The sequence below is a fragment of the Staurois parvus genome, unplaced genomic scaffold, assembly GCF_062004578.1.
Source record: "Staurois parvus isolate SC_StPar_1 unplaced genomic scaffold, SC_StPar_1.0 ptg000388l, whole genome shotgun sequence".
Classification (NCBI taxonomy): Eukaryota; Metazoa; Chordata; class Amphibia; order Anura; family Ranidae; genus Staurois; species Staurois parvus.
The window spans coordinates 3,287,728-3,307,905 of NW_028318184.1; the positions used below are offsets into that span (position 1 = coordinate 3,287,728).

A 20,178-nucleotide genomic window follows, 5' to 3' on the forward strand; every position below is an offset into this window, starting at 1 on the left:
GGTTAATCCTCTGCATAGTGTAAAAAGGTTGTTTGACCCTGACCTCTCTGATCCTCCCCTTCTTCCAGTGTCTCCCTCTTATCTACTGATAAGACATATTGTGTGGAGACACTCTGCACATGCTCAGTTTGGTATGTATTGCTAGAGAGGGTTCTTTTGCATGTGATTAGCACAGAGCCAATCAGCACTGTCCAGACAGATGGTAAGAGGTTCTACATCCTCCTAGAGCAGAAAGAAAACTCCTACAAGCTTTAACCAGTACTTGGCCGAACACTGATAGAAGTCACAAGATTGTTATATATACTTCTGATGAGAAAAGATATTTAGCAGTTTATATTTACTAAAATAATTGCATTTCCATGTTGTGTGTACTGTGGGAGACCCGATATAGTGAATGCAGGGTTCGGGGAGACCAGATACAGTGAATGCGGGGTTCGGGGAGACCAGATATAGTGAATGCAGGGTCCGGGGAGATCAGATATAGTGAATGCAGGGTCCGGGGAGACCAGATATAGTGAATGCAGGGTTCGGGGAGACCAGATATAGTGAATGCAGTGTCCTGGGAGACCAGATATAGGGAATGCAGGGTCCGGGGAGACCAGATATAGTGAATGCAGGGTCTGGGGAGACCAGATATAGTGAATGCAGGGTCCGGGGAGACCAGATATAGTGAATGCAGGGTCCGGGGAGACCAGATATAGTGAATGCAGGGTCCGGGAAGACCAGATATAGTGAATGCAGGGTCTGGGGAGACCAGATATAGTGAATGCAGGGTCCGGGGAGACCAGATATAGTGGATGCAGGGTCCTGGGAGACCAGATATAGTGAATGCAGGGTCCGGGGAGACCAGATATAGTGAATGCAGGGTCCTGGGAGACCAGATATAGTGAATGCAGGGTCCGGGGAGACCAGATATAGTGAATGCAGGGTCCGGGGAGACCAGATATAGTGAATGCAGGATCTGGGGAGACCACATATAGTGAATGCAGGGTCCGGGGAGACCAGATATAGTGAATGCAGGGTCCGGGGAGACCAGATATAGTGAATGCAGGGTCCTGGGAGACCAGATATAGTGAATGCAGGGTCCGGGAAGACCAGATATAGTGAATGCAGGGTCCTGGGTTTAGTAACACTTTATTTATGCATAATTTTGTTTACTTTTTTGGTTTCATCATTGGAAGAGCAAACAACGTTCTCGAATCTTAGGACCTGCAGCAGGTAATAAAGCCTTTTTCCTCCTGGATTCTTCATGCCTTGCTAAGACAACAATTATATGACAGCTAAACTCCAGCAGATAGGAAGAAAACATCATGCAATCTAGGTATGAATCTACTTCATCGCCCAGCCACAGGCTGGGGTGGATGCTGGACCAGATTGTATTGTTTACCTACAGTGTGGACTGCAAGGAAGTCACAGACCTGGCTGTGTTGTCTGACAGGAGTGCCTGATTGTAAGACTGGCTGAACTGGATTACATATCTTTTGCCAGATAAATGGTTCACATATATTGTTTACAGTTGCATAGAATTACTTAACTACTTAACATTATTTAATTTTATTGTAAAAGGTTGAGATTTGTGTTTGTGACAATAGTAGCTAATTCCTGATGAAAGCAAGTAGCTACTTTGCTGGCTGTCACCAATCTCTAATGAATTGACGGTGATGCCACTAACACATAATGAATTGATGCTAACCTTCCCAACCCCAAATAAAATTGATTTGATGCCCCATTCACTAGTGAACTGATACTGATTCCACCAAACACAAATGAACTGATAGTGATGTCACCAACTAGTGAAATTACAGCAATGTCATCAACCACTAGTTAACTGACACTGATGTCGCCAATCCCTATAGCACTGACATCGATTTCACCAATCCCTAGAGAACTGACACTGATGTCACCAATCCCTAGAGAACTGACAGTGATGTCACCAATCCCTAGAGAACTGACACTGATGTCACCAATCCCTAGAGAACTGACAGTGATGTCAACAACCACTAATGAACTGATACTAATGTCTCAATCCATAGTGAAGTGACAGTGATTTTGCCAACTAATGGCATGACAGTGATGTCACTAACCGCTCATGAACTGACACTGATGTCACCAATCCCTACAGCACTGACACTGATGTCACCAATCTCTAGAGAACTGACAGTGATGTCACCGATCCCTAGAGAACTGACAGTGATGTCACCGACCGATCCCTAGAGAACTGACAGTGATGTCACCGACCGATCCCTAGAGAACTGACAGTGATGTCACCGACCGATCCCTAGAGAACTGACAGTGATGTCAACAACCACTAATGAACTGATACTAATGTCTCAATCCATAGTGAACTGACAGTGATTTTGCCAACTAATGGCATGACAGTGATGTCACTAACCGCTCATGAACTGACACTGATGTCACCAATCCCTACAGCACTGACACTGATGTCACCAATCTCTAGAGAACTGACAGTGATGTCACCGATCCCTAGAGAACTGACAGTGATGTCACCGACCGATCCCTAGAGAGCTGACAGTGATGTCAACAACCACTAATGAACTGATACTAATGTCTCAATCCATAGTGAACTGACAGTGATTTTGCCAACTAATGGCATGACAGTGATGTCACCAACCACTCGTGAACTGACACTAATGTCACCAATCACCAGTGGACTGACACTGATGTCTCAATCCAGAAAGAACTGACAGTGATGTTGTCAACTAATGATGTCACCAACCTTTAGTGAACTGATACTGATGTCATTAGTCCATAGTAAAATGGCAGTGATGTTAGCAACTAGTGAACCAACAATAATGTCACCAACCGCTATGGAACTGATTCTGATGTCACCAACCACTGGTGAACTAACAGTGATGTCACTAACCACCAGTGAACTGATACTGATTTCTCAATCTAGAGTGAAGTGATGTTGTCAACTAATAGAATGACTATGATGTCCCCAACCTTTAGTGGACTGATACTGATATCACCAATCCAATCTTCCCAACCCCAAATGCAATTGAATTGATGCCCCCATTCACTAGTGCATTGATACTGATGTCACCAAACATAAAGGAACTGATATTGATGTCATTTGCTAGTGAAATGATATTGATGTCACCAAACATAAAGGAACTGACATTGATGTTATTTGCTAGTGAACTGATATTGATGTCACCAACTAGTGAACTGACAGCAATATCACCAACCACTAGTTAACTGACATTGATGTCAACAATCTCTAGAAAACTGACAGTGATGTCACCAATCCCAAGAGAACTGACAGTGATGTCAACAACCACCAGTGAACTGGTGCCAATGTCTCAATCCATAGTGAACTGACAATGATGTTGCCAACTAATGGCATGACAGTAATGTCCCCACCCACTCATGAACTGACACTGATATCACAAACCACCAGTGAACTGATATTGATGCCTCAATCCGGAGTGAACTGACAGTGATATTGTCAACTAACAGAATGACCATGATGTCACCAACCTCTAGTGAACTGATACTGATGTCACCAATCCATAGTGAGTTGACAGTGACATTACCAACTAGGGACCCAACAATATTGCCACCAACTATTAGTGAACTGACACTGATTTCACCAATCCCTAGCTAACTGATAGTAATGTCACCAATATCTAGTGAGCTGAGAAAGAATGTTCCCTGAACTTTTGGACCTGTAGAATAAATAAAGTCCTTCCTTAAGCAATGTTGTCACCAGTCCTTATTGAACTGCTAATTATTCTATCAATCTTCACTGAACCAATAACAATTGCATCAATTCTTGGTGAACAATTAATAATGTCACCAATGCCTCAAAAAATAATAATTAGGTCACCAGTCCCTTGTGAATTGATAGTGATGTTCCCAGCCTCTTCTGAACTGATAGTGATGTCAGCAGCCCTTGTGAACTGATAGTGATGTCACCAGCCCCTTGTGAACTGATAGTGATGTTACCAGCCTCTTGTGAACTGATAGTGATGTTACCAGCCCCTTGTGAACTGATAGTGATGTTACCAGCCTCTTCTGAACTGATAGTGATGTTACCAGCCTCTTCTGAACTGATAGTGATGTTACCAGCCCCTTGTGAACTGATAGTCATGTTACCAGCCCCTTGTGAACTGATAGTCATGTTACCAGCCCCTTGTGAACTGATAGTAATGTTACCAGCCCCTTGTGAACTGATAGTGATGTCACCAGCCCCTTGTGAACTGATAGTGATGTTACCAGCCCCTTGTGAACTGATAGTGATGTCACCAGCCCCTTGTGAACTGATAGTGATGTCACCAGCCCCTTGTGAACTGATAGTGATGTCACCAGCCCCTTGTGAACTGATAGTGATGTTACCAGCCCCTTGTTAACTGATAGTGATGTTACCAGCCTCTTGTGAACTGATAGTGATGTTACCAGCCCCTTGTGAACTGATAGTGATGTAACTGGTTCCTAATGAACTAACAATAATATCACCAGTCCCTCGTAATTCCCTAGCATAGCCATTCTCAACTAGGGTTCCTCCACAGGTTGCTAAGCATCCCTTGAGCTGTGGCTAATTGACTTCCAATCTGATGGTATCTGCATAGTTCCAGGTCCAATACAACTTGGCAGAGCCAGTGGCATGTCATCAGAGATGGTTTTTAGCTGTCTATGGGGCTGGCATTTGGACCCATCCCTGGAACGAGGGCTTTCTTCTCAATGGCCACCAATGTAAGGTGCATTTTCACACTGACACCCAATGAATTGGTTTCAGCATGGATTTCCTAAGACAAAAACTATTTTTAGGGTTCCCCTGGGCCAAAAAGACTGAGAAAAACTGCCCTAGTAAATATATGGGCCATATTTTTTATACTAATGTCTGTTCAGGTGGCAGGCGTAATTCAATATTATCAACTTACAGTAGCACAACTCGAGTTATATGGTAAGACAAGAGCAACGTCCAAAGCTCAGTAACCTCTACCAACCAGACAGTATCTTTCACGAGCTGACCACAATGAAGTGCTAGGTGATTGGTCGCTCTGTGCACTTTGAACGTCACAGGCGCTCTGTGCACCTCGTTTGTGAATGCTATCCTTCGATCTCATGATGATTACTATAACAATGCCTGACCTGACCTCTATGGTAGGACACAGCTGTCATACACAGGTGCATTGGGAAAACAGGCCAGACAACACATACCAGAAAGGGTCAGACAGGGAGGCTCCTGGAGTCACATTGAACCAGTCCCAGCTTCTGTTTCTTGTAGTCTTCTTGCTGCACAGATGTTACTGTCTGCATCTCCTCCCAACCTGCAGGTCATTGTGCATACTGGCTGCTGTGTCTTGTCTGCATTCACTCTGGGCTGTGCCTCCCCATTTTCTCTGTCCCTCTCTTTTCTTTTTTTCTTTTTTTCCAAATGACTTTTTTTGTTGCGTCAGGACAGTTGCCAGGAGACGACAGAGCTATTCCAGCGCAGCTTCTCTCTCCTTTTCATCCACAGGGCTGAGGACACATCTAGGCTACCTTCCTGCAGAGGCAGGGCGATGCGTGGGTCCTATCGCCCGCCATGTTTGCTGGTCTATCATAAAGAAGAACTCAAGTCTACGTGAACGCTCTTCTAAAATAGCAGAGTTTATTTATTTTTATTTGCAAAAACTTTCTTAGTGTCCATATAATAATAAAATTGAAAATCCATAAATCTGTTCTTCAAATTTAAACTTGCCGTGTAAATCCAGTAAGTGCTTTGTACCTCAAAATTAAAAGAAAACTCAATAGTGGATTATCTTCACAAAAAATTCAAATAACCCAAAATGAATTATGCCAAACAAAATATATAAATTTCATGCAAACCACAAAATTTGTGACAAATCGTGGAAACACGTGATAACTCGTGAAAACACGTGATAGTGAACCACTTCTCTGTATAATACTTTAGTGAACACTCAGTGTACACATCTACTGTGGCTGTATAGCATACCCTTACCAAAATAAGTAAGCCAGCCTTTTAAATAAATCCAAAGAAGGGTGCAGATACGAATCTGCTGGAACCTTGTGGGTAACTTCTGATCCCCCAATACTTCCTTTCCCACAAGGTTCCAGCAGATTTGTATCCGCACCCTCCTTTGGATTTATTTACTTTCACGTATTTCCGCAATTTGTCACAAATTTTGAGGTTTGCATGAAATTTATTTATTTTGTTTGTGATAATTAATTTGGGGTTATTTGAATTTTTTTGTGTACATAATGCACTATTGAGTTTTCTTTAAATTTTGAGGTACAAAGCACTTACTGGATTTACACCGCACGTTTACATTTGAAAAACAGATTTATGGATTTTCAATTTTATTATATGGACACTAAGAAAGTTTTTGCAAATAATTTATACTTTCAAGGGTGAAAGTGGGACTTTTCTTTAGTGACTTTTTCACTGGGTTGCAGATATATTTTGAGGATACCGAGTTACGTTTATCATTTATTTATTTATTTATTACAGGTACTTATATAGTGCCGTCAATTTACGCAGCGCTTTACATATATATATAGTACATTTACATCAGTCCCTAACCCTCAAGGGGCGTTGTTTAGATATCTAAATATTAACCACTTTGGCTCTAGAACATTTTTTTGCACACATATCAAAATCTGCATTTTTGGCTATAAAATTACATAAACCCTCCAGAACATTACTGTATACATTTACTGAAAGAAAGTAGTTGTGATTTTTTTATGTTGCACGATAGTTGGCAACTGTTTATCAAACCATATTTTCAGGAGTAAATATAGCAAAATGAATTTATTGCAAGCACACACAATATAATACCCAATTTTTTGGTAAAATATAAAAGATGGGATTGCAGCAAGTAAATAGATACCAAACATGTCAAGTCTTAAAAGTGCTTGCCCTTGTGATATCGCAAAAAATTACAGTAACCAAAAATCTCTACAGCTGAAACGTTAAAAGCCTTTACTGCTCATCATTTTAGATTTAACTGTGAGCTATTGTGCTAGAATTATTGCTCTCACTCTGACATTCACGTTGATACTTCCATGTGTGCTGCAGTCGTCGTTTACATACCTTTGTGTACACCTTTGCATTTGTGGGCGTGTGCAAGGCAACAGGATTACGTTTATTTTTTGTTTTTATAATACATTTTATTATAATTTTGTTTAAATGTCTTTTTTTTTTATTTAACCTGATTGCTATCACAAGGGGGTTAACAAACTCCCAAATGGTAACATTGGATAGGTGACAGGTGTTCTTTATGGAGACACTAGGAGCATATTAGACCCCATTGTTTTCTCTACCCTCCAAAGCAGCTAATCAAACACAGATCAGCTGGGAAGTTGCAGCTTTGCAACCAAAAGTGACAAAAACATTGTTGCTTCTGGCAGCCTTCACTGAGGAATGGATGTTCCTTGGTCTCCTCCTGTTCTTGATCCTTAATCGCTCGGAGCAGAGTAGCCCAGTAACCACGGAGGGGGGGAGAGTGCACTGCCCACACTGTAAAGTGATCAGATAGCTTTACAGCAGCCTGGATCACATTTACTTTACATACAGAAGTTAGCTGAACAAAATGAGCAGCCACGGATTTGTGCTTAACCCTTCTTTCTCTGGACATATATCCAAACAGTTGAAGTGGTTAAAGTGCACCTATTACCTGTTTGACTGCACAAAATGGAAAGTATGGTTACCTCCAGATATATACAATGTGATGAACCCTAGACAGATTTCATCTTTTGAGGTTGTCAGAATATATCTGAATTCTGGCAGTAGGTGGCTACTATAAACTAAATACTGTGTAATGGATGTCACATGAATAGCTCACTAGCATGTCAACCCCATCAGAGATAATATCTTTACAACTTTTATACATCTTAAGTAAATTACCAATAAAACCTACATTTATTTTTGTCTTTTACACATTGTACCTAATTTATTGTCAACTGGGAAGTGGTACCAGCATGTTCATTATTTTAGCAATAGTAACATGAAATCTTTTCTTAACTGTAGTCTTACCTTATTTATTTTGTTTTATTTTTTTCTTAGTACAGGTCAGGGGCGGACTGACAACTCATGGGGCCCCCGGGCAATAGGGAATCATGGGGCCCCTGAGTCCTTGCCCAAACTCAAAAAAGCCTATGAAAAAGGTACCAGGGGCATCACATGGGGTCCCCTACTGACCCTGGGCCCTCAGGCAGTGCCCGAGTTTCCAAATGGTCAGTCCGCCCCTGGTACAGGGTTTTATCTAGCGATGACAATTTTATACTGTATATATTGTACATTCACATTAGTCCCTGCCCTCAGGGAGCTTACAATTAGAGATGAGCGAATCGAACCTGGCGAAGTGGAATTCCTTTCGAATTTTAGGAAAAATTCGATTCGCATCCAATCCGAATATTAGCAAACTTCGGATGCGCGAATCGAATTTTTCCCGATCGGCCGATTTTCATCCCTTCTACAGCCGGCAAAAAGTGTCCCTGCAGAGAGCTCCGCTATTTATGACAGTTCTCTGACAGTTCCTTCACATTTACAGCTGTTGAAACATTGTATCTATTTGTTTCCATTTAGGATACAGATGTTTTTATTCGGAAACAAATAGATACAATGTTTCAACCGCTGTAAATGTGAAGGAACTGTCAGAGAACTGTCAGAAATAGCGGAGCTCTCTGCAGATACACTTTTTGCTGGAATGGAATTCTTCTTCATCCTCATCCTACTTCTTCTTCTTCATCCTCATCCTACTTCTTCTTCTTCTTCTTCTTCTTCTTCTTCATCCTCATCCTTCTTCTTCTTCTTCTTCATCCTCATCCTACTTCTTCTTCTTCTTCATCCTCATCCTACTTCTTCTTCTTCTTCTTCTTCTTCTTCATCCTCATCCTACTTCTTCTTCTTCTTCTTCATCCTCATTCTTCTTCTTCCTCTTCTCCTCTTCATCCTCATCCTACTACTTCTTCTTCTTCTTCTTCATCCTCATCCTACTTCTTCTTCTTCTTCATCCTCATCCTACTTCTTCTTCTTCTTCTTCTTCATCCTCATCCTACTTCTTCTTCTTCTTCTTCTTCATCCTCATCCTACTTCTTCTTCTTCTTCTTCTCATTCTTCTTCTTCTTCTCATTCTTCTTCTTCTTTTCATTCTTCTTCTTCTTCTTTTCATTCTTCTTCTTCTTCTTTTCATTCTTCTTTTCATTCTTCTTCTTCTTCTTTTCATTCTTCTTCTTCTTCTTATTCTTCTTTTCATTCTTCTTCTTCTCATTCTTCTTTTCATTCTTCTTCTTCTTCTTTTCATTCTTCTTCTTCTTCTTCTTATTCTTCTTCTCATTCTTCTTTTCATTCCTTCTCTTCTTCTTTTCATTCTTCTTCTTCTTCATTTCATTCTTCTTCTTCTTCTTTTCATTCTTCTTTTCATTTTTCTTCTTCTTCTTTTCATTCTTCTTCTTCTTCTTTTCATTCTTCTTTTCATTCTTCTTCTTCTTCTTTTCATTCTTCTTCTTCTTCTTTTCATTCTTCTTCTTCTTTTCATTCTTCTTCTTCTTCTTTTCATTCTTCTTCTTCTCATTCTTCTTCTTCTTCTTCTCATTCTTCTTCTTCTTCTTCTTCTCATTCTTCTTCTTCTTCTTCTTCTTCTTCTTCTTCATCTTCATCTTCATCTTCTTCATCTTCTTTATCTTCTTCTTCTTCTTCATCTTCTTCATCTTCTTCTTCTTCTTCGTCGTGCCCCGTGACTGCCCAAATGAGTGAAGTGTGCGGTGATTCTAAGATCGACGGCACTCATCTGCATGTCATACTGACTGACAGTATTATTTCTCTTCCCCAGCAGACTCCAAGGGCATTTAAATTAAAGGTACAGTGTTCTGCACTAATATAAAGGCTCTCTGAAGCCTAGAAACCCTTTTAATAAGTTAAATTCGCAGCGAATAAATTCGCATCGAATCGAATTTCTGCCGCAAATTCGGCGAATCAGCCAAATCGAATTTTTGAATAATTCGCTCATCTCTACTTACAATCTAAGGTCACTAACTCACGTTTATGCATACACATACTAGGGACAATTTAGACAGGAGCCAATTAACCCGGCAGCATATCTATGGAGTATTTTGAGGATCTCTATGTGGTAGTTGAAGAAATTGAATTCATTATGTGCAAAATGCTTGAGGATCAATAACCTTCCAAAAGAATGCTTGCCACTACCCTCTTTCATGCGACATACCACATATCATATACCCCCTAGTTTATTCTAATAGGTAGCTACTATATAAAATTGCTCTCCAAAAGTGGCATCACTATCTTTACTGGCACAAGCCAAAAGCCAACCCTAGATGACCCAACATGTTTTATTGCAAATAGCATCTTCCTCAGGGGTAACAATATGTACTAAAATCTCACACGATTTCACATGATTAGTAGGGTGTAGGTCCTCAGACTTCCCTGAAAGTCTTGAAGGTGAGGCATGTGGTCAGTTTATCCTCCACTCATAGGGGTTCTCCTTGAAGAACCCAACTCTAGTTCTTGGGTATACTTCGCTTCAGCAGGTCCCCTGAAGAATGGGTACTGTTTCCCCATCAGGAGTCTTGCACACGGGGGTTCAGCGTTAGGGCTCTTTCTCTTCGGAGGAGGATCATGTGTTACACCCTTGTTTGCTTCACTTTTGTTTGTTCACTTTTTTATTTCAACTGATGTTAGTTTTGTGTGTCAGCGTAGAAGAAGAAAAATATGTACTAAAATATCAACTGCTCAGTACTCAGGTACATGTCAGATATTAACCACTTGTCTACCAGGCACTTTTACCTCTTTCTTGCCCAGGCAAATTTTCAGCTTTCAGTACTGTCGCTCTTTGAATGACAATTGCGCGGTCACGCAACACTGTACCAATATAAAATGTTTCTAATTTTTTTCTCATAAATAGAGCTTCCTTTTGTTGGTATTTAATCACCATTGGGTATTTCATCTTTTACTGAAACGAAAAAAGACTGAAAATTTGGAAAACAAAAATTTTTTCTTAGTTTCTAAAATTTTTCAAACAGGTAATTTTTCTCCTTCACTGATGCATGTTGATGAGGCTGCACTGATGAGCACTGATGAGGTGGCACTGGTGGGCATTGGTGAGGAGGCAGATAAAGCTACACTTATATGTGACACTGATAGGCAGCAATGATGGGCACTGATAGGCGTCACTGATGGGCCCTAATAGGCAGCACTGAAGGGCACTGACAGGCGGAACTGACAGTTGGCACTGACAGGTGTCCCTGACTGGCGGCACTGATGAGCACAGATTGGCAGTACTGACAGGCACAGATTTGCTGCACTGATGGGCACTTATGGGGCTGCACTGATAATCAGGGCACTGATAATCAGTCCCCTGATTATCAGTGTAGTTGTCTCCTTTCAGACTTGCCGGTTATTGGCAGTACTTTCCTCATATTGTGACAGTGTGAGGAAAATACTGCTTATACCCAGCAAGTGTGTTTACATGGTGATCAGCTGTGATTAGGCACAGATAATCACGTGGTAAAAGGCCACTGTGATTGGCCCTTTAACATGTCATGTGATCAGCTGTGTCCAAAGAACACGATCACAGAAAGTCGCTGGGGTGCATGGGAGGGATGGGCGCTGTTCTGGGAGGACATCAATAGACGCTCTACCAGAACTGGACGACCACGCTGTAACCGTCATTTGGCTATAGCACGGTCAGGAAGTGGTTAAATAACAAAATAGTAATGGTAACTGGCATGGTCTACTGTGCTCACCACCTTACTGCAACCCCCTGCACACCTCATGTTTGTTTATTTGCTAAACTAAGCAAAGAATATTGGCCACAATATACTATAATATTCTTGCATGAAACTTTGTTACTAAATTTGCTATTAAATGTATAAATCCTTCCCTTATTGTAGCTCAGTGGAAATCATCAGGTAATCAGATTATCCCTTATGAAAAAGAGATTTATGGGAATAGGAACTATCCCCTAAAATGTAATAAGATTTGAGACCTATAAGCAGTTGAAAACCCAGACGGTGTGTGCTATATGTCCATGTCCCTAAATATCATATATACTGTAACACCATTTGCAGTCATGGTCAGGACCAGGGGCGGACTGACAACTCATGGGGCCCCCGGGCAATAGGGGATCATGGGGCCCCTGTGTCCTTGCCCAAACTCAAAAAAGCCTATGAAAAAGGTACCAGGGGCATCTCATGGGGGCCCCTACTGACCCCAGGCCCTTGGGCAGTGCCCAAGTTTCCAAATGGTCAGTCCGCCCCTGGTCAGGACTTTATGTAAACCATTTTTTTCCTATTTAAAACATATACTGTACAAAACATATCAAAATACTCTTTGCTAGAGGTTCACAACATGTATACATTCCAAACATAATTCACATATAGGCTCAAGGCATTTCAGAAATCCTTCTTTGGGAGAACATGTAATGAAATCAATACACTGGAATCCACTCTTAATATTTACAGAAGTATGCAAAGATATAATTAAATGGAATTTGATAACATGGATATATTTCCCAAGGAGGTGCATCTGAAGAAGTCAAGGTAGAACAACTGCCTCTCAGTTAAAAACAGCTGAGGATAACCAAGAAGCAATCAGCAAACAAGGCGACCAAACTGTTTATTAAATGCAAACATGTGTGATGCGGCAGCAGTTTACATAAGCGTGCACACCCTGGGCTTGCCTTTGCTCACGTGGGCAATGGGAGTTACAGCAATTTTTTTTATTTTAATATATTTTATTATAATTTTATTTTTAAAACATTTTTCTTTTCTTTTTTTTTTAACTTGATTACTATCACAAGGGGTTAACAAACGCCTATGTGATCGTACTGGGCAGTTGACAGGTACACTGTATGGAGACATTAGGGGTCTAATAGACCCCAATGACTCCCCTGCCCTTCACACCATCCAGCTAAGCACAGATCAGCTTAGATGTGTCCCCTGGCTGTACTGGCCAGGAAAGGGTGCATCTGAAACTGGAATTGACATCACTTCCAGGTTAACTGTTTGGATGTGAGCTTGAGGCATGGATTTACCTCTGTCTCGCAATGCTCTACCTCCCCTAGTTGTGTTCCCGGGCTCTGGTAAGAGCAGAGATCCTGGGAACCAAGGATGAGGGGAGGGCATCGGCAGGGGGCATGTCCTGCAGGCTTCGTGAAAGTGATCAGCAGCTATAGAGCTGCCCCATTACTTTCATGTTCAATCTGGGAGCTGACAGAACAAAAAACACACAAGCTGCTGGCTGCTACTGTGATTACAGGAACATACGTCCAAAGAGCTGACCTGGTTAATGTTGCTGGGTTGTAATCAGCCTGAGCATGGACTGATAGATCAGCTTTCTTCAGGTTTTCCCTATGCTCAGTGTTATTGTTTAACAACCTGTCCCCCAAAGATGTCATTCTGACGAAACGCATCGGGGGTGGCCTGTACATAACGTCATCAGGCTCGCAGCTGATGTTGATTGGTGTTTTGTCACATTGCAGCAATCAGCCTGCTATTTTTATCTTTTGTTGGTTTAAATTTTTTGCCATTTGCACACCTTGCATGCTTCGAGGTTTCCATGTTGTATGGGGATTCTTTTGGTAGCCTAAATAAATGGTGGGAAGCCTTTTTATATATACTACACAATGGAAATGTATTTTTATTTCCACTGCTAATGGGATCCTGCTGTGGAGAACTTCTTGTGGAGCCAGTGGAATTCATGGATGGAATTTAATTGGCGATTTGACCATTTATAATTTAATGGTCCATCTTACCTTGTAAGAGGTGTTTGACAGCGAGGTGCACTTAGCAATGGATTCTGATCTTTCCTGAATCACAGCTTTTTTATGACACGATCTTTTACACACATTGTGCAGTGGGCAGCGTTTTCTGAAGCACGTTCACTTATGGTTGGGCTGTGTTCACATTTCTGATTAATCGTGTTCTGAATGCATTTTTTTTCTTTTAGGATCCATGATTTTATACAGACTTTATATATATGCTCTTATCAGATTTGCACTTTGTTTATATTTTTTGACGATTATATGATTTATTATAACGCTGCTTTTTATTGTATTTATGGTTTTGACTGGTATCACAGTTGCACAAGTAACTGCTTAATATTTGATTAGTATAAAAGGATCAGCACGAATTTACTTTTTATTAATTGCAGTCTTAGGCCCCATGTACACGGCACACTTCTGAACGATGGAAACTGACTGCTGGAAAACGTAGGTTAAAAAATGTCTGTTTAGCTGTGTTTGCATAACGCATTTATGCGCGTATATGTGCGTTTGCGTTTAGAAGTGTTTTTTAAAGATAAGCACAGGAGAACCTCCCAAATGCCCAGAATGCACTGAAAAGTGGTAAATTATTAACTATTTCAGACTGTTTCAGAGAAATACAGAGAGTAGAAGCAGAGAGAGCAGTATGTGTTGAGATTATCTTAGGTGTGAGTTACTCATTAACATTTCTTTTGTTTCCAAGGGTGGGAAAGGTGTCTGGTGGAGGGAGTGATTAAGGCCACCTGGAAGGGGGTCTTCATGAGGAATTTGAGGTGTGAATGGTCATTAACATATCTTTTGTTTCCAAGGGTGGGAGAGGTCTGAGGTGTGAATTGGTCATTACAATGTGTGACAAGCTTGGTAGGAACATCCTGTGATTAGTGTTTTTCCCATTTGAGTACCTTGAGAATGCTTTGCATGCATTTTTCATGATGAAAAATGGCTCTGGACAGCATCGGGAACTGGAAGAGTTAAAAAAAATTTTCAAACACAAACGCTTATAAACGCTATTTGCCACGTTTAGCCACGTTTACAAGCATTTTGCGTTTGAAACGCTGATAAAATCATCTGCTGAACGCTTGTTTTTTGCGTTAAAAAAAAGACTGTAAACTCAAATGCCTGTAAATGACTGTAAATGACGATGTGTACATGAAAACATAGGAAAACATTAGGGAGAGTTCAGGGGCTGCTGAAAAAAACGTTGAACAGCTACTAAACATGAGTTTATCAGCTGCAGTGTACATGAGCCCTTATTGTTTGCTTCTGCCTGTTTTTGGGGAGTGTCTCTGGCAATAGCATAAGAGGATTTATGAACCTGAGTTCTGAATATTTATGTCTCCCTGGCCAATCACTATTATTATTATTATACAGTATTTATATAGAGCCAAAGGGTATGCTCAGCGCTGAACAGTGGCAAGGGGGACATAACATGTGACAAGACAGTAACAATACAATACACGAGGGGTTCGAGGGCCCTGCTCTTTCGAGCTTACAGTCTAGGAGGGAGGGGAAGGTGGTACAGGAGGAGATGGCTGTGGGGGATGGAGTGGTGGGAGGAATGGAGGGGGTTAGTTGTTAGGTGAGGTTGGGTGTTAGGTGAGGTTGGGGTAGGCTTGCCTGAAGAGGAGGGTTTTCAGGGCGCGCCTGAAGGTGAGGAGGGTAGGTGACAGTCTGATGGATTGGGGTAGGGGGTTCCAGAGGATGGGGGAAGTCCTGGAGAAGTCCTGCAATCGGACATGGGAGGGGGAGACCAGGGAGCTAGAGAGCAGGAGGTCCTGTGAGGAGAGGAGGGCACGGGTATGGTAGTATCTGGGTATCAGGTCAGTTATGTAGTTCGGGGCGGCATTGTGAATGGCCTTGTAGGTCAGGGTTAGCAGCTTGAACTTCATGCGTTGGGCAATCGGGAGCCAATGAAGGGATTGGCAGAGGGGGGAGGCAGATGTGGAGCGCTTGGTGAGGTGGATGAATCTGGCCGCTGAGTTTAGGATCGACTGGAGTGCGGATAGCGTTCGTTTGGGTAGGCCAGTGAGAAGGGAGTTGCAGTAGTCCAGGCGTGAGATGATGAGGGAGTGTACGAGTTGTTTGGTGGTGTCTGGGGTGAGGAATGTGCGTATCTTGGAGATGTTGCGGAGGTGGAGCCTGCAAGATCTAGATAGCAGTTGGATGTGGGGTAGGAAGGAGAGGTGGGAGTCCAGGGTGACACCCAGGACTTTGGCGTGTGGGGTGGGAGAGATGGTGGCATTGTTAGTAGTGATGGAGTGGATGGGGGGGGGGGCGCGGGGTGGGGGAAGACCAGGAGCTCGGTTTTGGATAGGTTAAGTTTGAGGAAATGGAGCGACATCCAGTCTGATATGTCGTTTAGGAGGTGGGCGATGTGGGCAGTGAGTGAGGGGGTGAGGTGGGGGGTGGAGAGGTAAATTTGGGTGTCGTTGGCATAGAGGTGGTAATTGAAGTCATGGGAGTGAAATGTATTGCCAGTAAAGCATACTGGGAAAGGACATACATATTGGACGTGACCTGGGAAAATTCACTTGCCTCCCAGCCTCTCTCTGGTGAGGAGGTATGTGCTACTGTCTGCTCTGTCCTCCTAGACTTGCTACCTGGGGAGGGTGTGGTGTGCTGGAAAGGGGCCCAGGTCTGGTGCCTGAAGCTTCCTGCTGAAGGTTATATCCACAGGAAGTGAAACAGGAAGGTGTTTACCTGGACTGTGTATTGCCGGTAAAGCATCCTGGGAAAGGACATACATATTGGACGTGACCTGGGAAAACTCACTTGCCTCCCAGCCTCTCTGGTGAGGAGGTATGTGCTACTGTCTGCTCTGTCCTCCTAGACCTGCTACCTGGAGAGGGTGTGGTGTGCTAGAGAGGGTCCCAGGTCTGGTGCCTGAAGCTTCCTGCTGGAGGGTATATTCACAGGAAGTGAATCAGGAAGGTGATTACCTGGACTGGAGCACCAGAGGTGAGACTTTGCTGCTGCAGAGGGTCTTGGAGATCTGGATAGAAGCTACTGCCGGTGGATATCCCCAGGAATGAGAGTCAGGCTGTACATACACCAACAAGCAGCTCGCAGACTCTCTCGGATCCCACCTGGTTCCCATAGCGTGCGTGTCCCTTCTTTCATCCCTTTTTCTGGGGGGAGGTGCTGCCTTCCCTGAAAACTGCCGCCATAGGCCAGTGCCTTGTTTGCCTTGTGGTAAATACGCCCCTGGACATTACAGGAAGTTCTGGTAGCTCATTCAAAGTGTACCTTTGCTGTACTGAAGCTGTGGTACAGTCTGAAAAGTACAGAGTGCCAGTCTGGCTTGAAGGTCTTTTCTCTGTATTGACTGATTCTCTGAGTTTTGGTCCTAGTGCTGGAACAGGGTTCTACAATGCCCAGGCGAAGATGAGGTAGTGTGCCGCCCTCCCTCACTTCTAATGCATGACATTGATGGGTGTACTACCCTGCGTGCTCTGGTACTCTCATTGTCTGCCCTGCCTCTCATCCATTAACCCCCACCCCTTCCTTGAGAAAAGGGTGGAGAGCACAGGAAGTTATCAGCTCATAACATTTCTGGCAGGATCATCAGGTATAGAACAGATAAATACAGTGCCTTGAAAAAGTATTCATACCCCTTGAAATTTTCCACATTTTGTCATGTTACAGTTAAAAATATAAATGTATTTTATTGGGATTTTATGTGATAGACCAACACAAAGTGGCACATAATTGTGAAGTGGAAGGAAAATGATAAATGCTTTTCAACATTTTTTACAAGTAAATATGTGAAATGTGTGACATGCATTTGTATTCAGCCTCCCTGAGTCAATATTTTGTAGAACCACCTTTCACTGTACAGCTGTAAGTCTTTTTGGGGATGTCTCTACCAGCTTTGCACATCTAGAGAGGGACATTTTTGCCCATTCTTCTTTGCAAAATATCTCCAGCTCTGTCAGATTGGATGGAGAGTGTCTGTGAACAGCAATTTTCAAGTCTTGCCACAGATTCTCAATTGGATTTAGGTCTGGACTTTGACTGGGCCATTCTAACACATGAATATGCTTTGATCCAAACCATTCCATTGTAGCTCTGGCTGTATGTTTAGGGTCGTTGTCCTGCTGGAAGGTGAACCTCCGCAATGGTGTTTGCAGGTTTTATTAGATTGCCCTGTATTTGGTTCCATCGATCTTCCCATCAACTCTGACCAGCTTCCCTGTCCCTGGGGATGATGTGTTCAGGGTGATGTGCAGTGTTAGATTTCTGCCACACATAGCGTGTTGCTTTTAGGCCAAAAAGTTCCATTTTGGTCTCATCTGACCAGATCACCTTCTTCCACGTTTGCTGTGTCCCCCACATGGCTTTTTGCACACTGCAAACGGGACTTTCTTTTAACAATGGCTTTCTTCTTGCCACTCTTTCATAAAAGCCAGATTTGTAGAGTGTACAACTAATAGTTGTCCTGTGGACAGATTCTCCCACTTGAGCTGTGGATCTCTGCAGCTCCTCCAGAGTTACCATGGGCCTCTTGGCTGCTTCTCTGATTAATGCTCTCCTTGCCCGGCCTGTCAGTTTAGGTGGACAGCCATGTCTTGGTAGGTTTGCAGCTGTGCTATACTTTTTCCATTTTCAGATGATGAATTGAACAGTGCTCCGTGAGATCTTCAAAGCTTGGGATATTATTTTATAACCTAACCTGCTTCTCTACAACTTTATCCCTGACCTGCCTGGTGTGTTCCTTGGCCTTCATGATGCCGTTTGTTCACTAATGTTCTGGGAACCTCAGAGGGATTCACAGAACAGCTGTATTTATATTGAGATTAAATTACACACAGGTGGACTCTATTTGCTAATTAGGTGACTTCTGAAGGCAATTGGATCCACTAGATTTTAGTTAGGGGTATCAGAGTAAAGGGGGCTGAATACAAATGCACGCCACACTTTTCATATACTTACAGTTGCAAGAAAAAGTATGTGAACCCCTTGGGATTACGTGGAGTTTTGCATGAATTGGGCATAAAATGTGCTCTGAACGTCATCTAAGTCACAACAATAGAAGAACACAGTCTGCTGAACATAATACTACACAAACATTAGATGTTGCCATGGTTTAATTGCACATAACATGTAAACATTCACAGTGCAGGGAGGAAAAAGTATGTGAACCTTTGGACTTAATAACTGGTTGACCCTCCTTTGGCAGCAATAACCTCAACCAAACGTTTCCTGTAGTTGCAGATCAGACCTGCACAATGATCTGGAGTAATTTTGGACCACTCCTCTTCACAAAACTGTTTCAGTGTAGCAATATTCTTGAGATGTCTGGTGTGAATCGCTCTCTGAAGGTCATGCCACAGCATTTCAATTGGGTTGAGGTCAGGACTCTGACTGGGCCACTCCAGAAGGTGTATTCTGTGCTGTTGCAGCCATTGTTTTGTTGAATTACTTGTATGCTTTGGGTCATTGTCCTGTTGCATCACCCATCCTCTGCGGAGCTTCAGTTGGCGGACAGATGGTCGTACGTTTTCCTGCAAAATGTCTTGATAAACTCTGGAATTCATTTTCCCATCAATGACAACAATCCGTCCAGGCCCTGAGGCAGCAAAGCAGCCCCAAACCATGATGCTCCCTCCGCCATGTTTTACAGTGGGGATGAGGTTTTGATGTTGGTGTGCTGTGCCTTTTTTTCTCCACACATAGTGTTTTGTGTTCTTTCCAAACAACTCAATCTTGGTTTCATCTATCCACAGTATATTTTGCCAGTAGTGCTGTGGAACATCCAGGTGCTCTTTTGCAAACTTCAAACGTGCTGCAATATTCTTTTTGGACAGCAATGGCTTCCTCCGTGGTGTTATCCCATGTACTCCATTCTTGTTTAATGTTTTCCTTATTGTAGATGTGTCAACAAAAATGTTAGCGTGTGCCAGAGATTTCTGTAGGTCTTTAGCTGACACTCTGGGATTCTTCTTTACCTCATGCAGCATTCTGCGCTGTGCTCTTGCAGTCATTTTTACAGGATGACCACGCCTAGGGAGAGTAGCAACAGTGCTAAACTTTCTCCTTTTGTAGACAGTCTGTCTTACCAGGGACATCAAGGCTTTTGGAGATACTTTTGTAACCCTTTCCAGCTTCATGCAAGTCAACAATTCTTGATCGTAGGTCTTCTGAGAGCTCTTTTCTGCAAGGCATGGTTCACATCAGACAGTGCTTAAGTAAACCCAAAACAGGTGTGTGTTTTTTAAGGGCAGGACAGCTGTCAGCAACACATCCAATATCATCACACTGATTGGAGTCAAGGTTGGCTCACTCCTGGCTCCAATTAGCTCTGGGAGAAGTCATTAACCTAGGGCCTCACATACTTTTTCCTCCCTGTGCTGTGAATGTTTACATGTTATGTGCAATTAAACCATGGCAACATCTAATGTTTGTGTAGCATTATGTTCAGCAGACTGTG

At 42.5% G+C, this 20,178-nt stretch overlaps 1 protein-coding gene across 1 annotated transcript in view; it reads right to left on the reverse strand.

Moving 5' to 3' along the window:
* FAM167A (family with sequence similarity 167 member A) overlaps window positions 1-5,496 on the reverse strand; it is a 90,511-nt gene extending 85,015 nt beyond the window's left edge. Inside the window, exon 1 of the mRNA XM_089685910.1 lies at window positions 5,185-5,496. The gene's annotated coding sequence lies outside the window, so the exon portion shown is untranslated. The remainder of the gene's footprint in view (window positions 1-5,184) is intronic.
* Window positions 5,497-20,178: the final 14,682 nt, after the last annotated feature.